At 45.3% G+C, this 2621-nt stretch overlaps 1 pseudogene; it reads left to right on the top strand.

Annotated features, from left to right (window-relative positions):
* Nucleotides 1-686, top strand: LOC121169401 (annotated as a pseudogene).
* The last annotated feature ends 1935 nt before the right edge of the window (nucleotides 687-2621 follow it).

Raw genomic sequence — 2621 nt, forward strand, 5'->3', positions numbered from 1 at the left:
AAACTGTGGCTGAAGTACCTCCAAAGTGGGCTAGATCCTGGGAGTGAGATGACCTCCATCTTTCCCAGCCCCCAGGCTCTCCAGCTCACTCTGGCCCTGATTAAGTCCCATGCAGTGACTCACCTACTGATTCTGGAGGTTGTTCATCAGCAGATCCTGAACAACAAGTTCATTATCGTGCGGAGGAGAGAACTCCGATGGAGAAAGGAAGACTGCCAGAGGTTTTACCAGGAGCTGAAGGGCGTTTTTTCTATCAGCGGATAGTGGAGTTCATGGCCAGTGGGCCTATCAGAGCCTACATTCTCGGCCACAAGGATGCCATCTACCACTGTAGGACACTGATGGGGCCCACCAGCGTCATTCAAGCACACCACACAGCCCTAGATTCCATTTCAGTTTCGGCCTCACTGACACCCACAACACCACCCATGGCTCAGACTCTGTGGTCTCAGCCAGCAGAGAGACTGCAACCTTCTTCCCCGACTTCAGTGAGCAGCACTGGTATAAGGAGGAGGAGGAGCCCCGGTTGCGCTGTTGCCCTGTGTGCTATAGCCCAGAGGGAGGTTTCCATTGTGCAGCTGGGACGGGAGACCCAGGCCCAGCCTGACGGACACGTCAGTCCAGGAAGGCCTCTGGCTGGGACCAAAGTGCCTTCTCTGCTGGGCACCACCACCTGCCAGAGAGCCTGGCTCAGGAGTAGGCCCAATTGCCTTACCTAAAAAATATTGTGACTGGGGACCAGTGCAGTGGCCTAGCATTGCAGCTAATGTCCTCACCTTGCATGCACCGGGATCCCATATGAGCAGTGGGCCTAATCCTGGCAGCCCCGCTTCCCATCCAGCTCCCTGCTTGTGGCCTGGGAAGGCAGTTGAGGATGGCCCAAAGTCTTGGGACCCTGCAGCCATCTGGGAGACCTGGAGGAAGTTCCTGGCTTCTGGCTTCAGATCGGCACAGCACCAGCCATTGCAGTCACTTGGGGAGTGAATCATCAGACAGAAGATCTTCCTCTTTGTCTCTCCTCCTCTTTGTATATCTGACTTTGCAATAAAAATAAATACAATCTAAAAAATAATGCCACGACTCTATAAGAAACATCTGGGCTCTCTCCCTCAATAAAAGTCAAAATTCTGTCGATTCCACACAGTTGGTTGCACCCCACTGTGAATTCTCTCACACTCAAACCTGACAGCTTTTGTTTTAAAAAAAAATAGGGTTCTCAAGTAGAAAACACTTCCATCAAGGTTAAAAATTATTCATTTTCACAACTGTAAAAAAGAATCACTCCTGCTTGAATGCTGTTGGGTTATCAGTCACTGCAACACCACGCAGTTCTTTCTGCTGCTTTCCCATGCCTGTCAGTCTCCAGGTACCCCTCTGCTGTTGTTCTGTCCTCTCCTATTTCCTGGAATGTACCCTCGCTCCTTCACACTGGCTAATATTTCTCTGTCTGCTTAAGCATGTCCTTACCCTATTCTGCCATCTTGATTTTCTTGATCACTATAGTTTCCATCTCCAAAAAGTCATGCTGTTCCTTGTTATTAGCTTCTTGTCCATTTCGAATAAGTGTGTTTCCTTTTTCTTGCCCATCTTCTTTTTGTTCTCCTTTGTGAAAATGTTTTGTTACTGTCTGCACCTTTCATTTTCCACTTACATTTACAATTCCATTTACATTGGAAATTATTTATTGCTTGACACATTCTCAAAAGTGTTTTAATGGCTGTGAATCCAAAGCCAGGAGCTTCTTCTCAATCTCCCATGTGGCTGCAGAATCCCATGGCTTTGTGCCATCCTCAACTGCTTTCCCAGGCCACAAGAATGTAGCTGGATGGGACGTGGGGCAGCTAGGGAATGAATCAATGCCCTTTTGGGATCCTGGAGCATGCCAGGCAAGGACTTTAGCCACTAGGTTATCACACCGGATCCTCCAATCACTCTTGACAAAGCTTCTTGTACTTTATTGAATCAGATTGGTACAAGTCCTGTCCTGTTCTTGTTTGCGTAAGATTAAGACCTTACCACTACTTCCTTACTCATAATGGTGAGAAGGGATTTCTTTGCTAAGATGCGGCTTTTTCAAGTTCATACCACTTTAGAATAGTATTTCTGCAATGTAAAAAAACGATAAAATGATGCCAAGTTTCCTGTGAACAGATGACTAATTACAGATTATAGATGACTAATTACTGTAAAGAAAAAGTTATAAGCAAGCTCCTGTCATGGAAATCCTTTATCTGCCCACTGAATTTGTAATGCAAAATCCCATAAGCAAAACTTTCCTTTTATCTTGCAAAAAAAAAAAAAAAAAAAGAAAGAAAGAAAAAGAAAGGCTGAAGCCGAGGAGAAAAATATTTTAAGAAGTCATTTCATGAATGTGAGAAAATTCTGATGTTGAGTGATCGTAATGAAAAAGGGAATGATCTATTTATCTCTTTACTGTACTGTGAGGTCCTTGAAGGATTCAAGACCTGGAATCCCTGTCCTGGGCTTGGAGTAAGTAATCTGTGGGTGTTTATAAGATGAATGAGGGAATGTTTTCCTCCTAGACTTGTCCTCTTTGTTCAGAAACTGTGAAGAAAGTAACAGAGCAAGTGCTTTGATACCAGCTCTACTGGTCTGGATTT

Source organism: Ochotona curzoniae, unplaced genomic scaffold (genome assembly GCF_017591425.1).
Source record: "Ochotona curzoniae isolate NIBS_2020 unplaced genomic scaffold, NIBS_Ocur_1.0 scaffold_1852, whole genome shotgun sequence".
Classification (NCBI taxonomy): Eukaryota; Metazoa; Chordata; class Mammalia; order Lagomorpha; family Ochotonidae; genus Ochotona; species Ochotona curzoniae.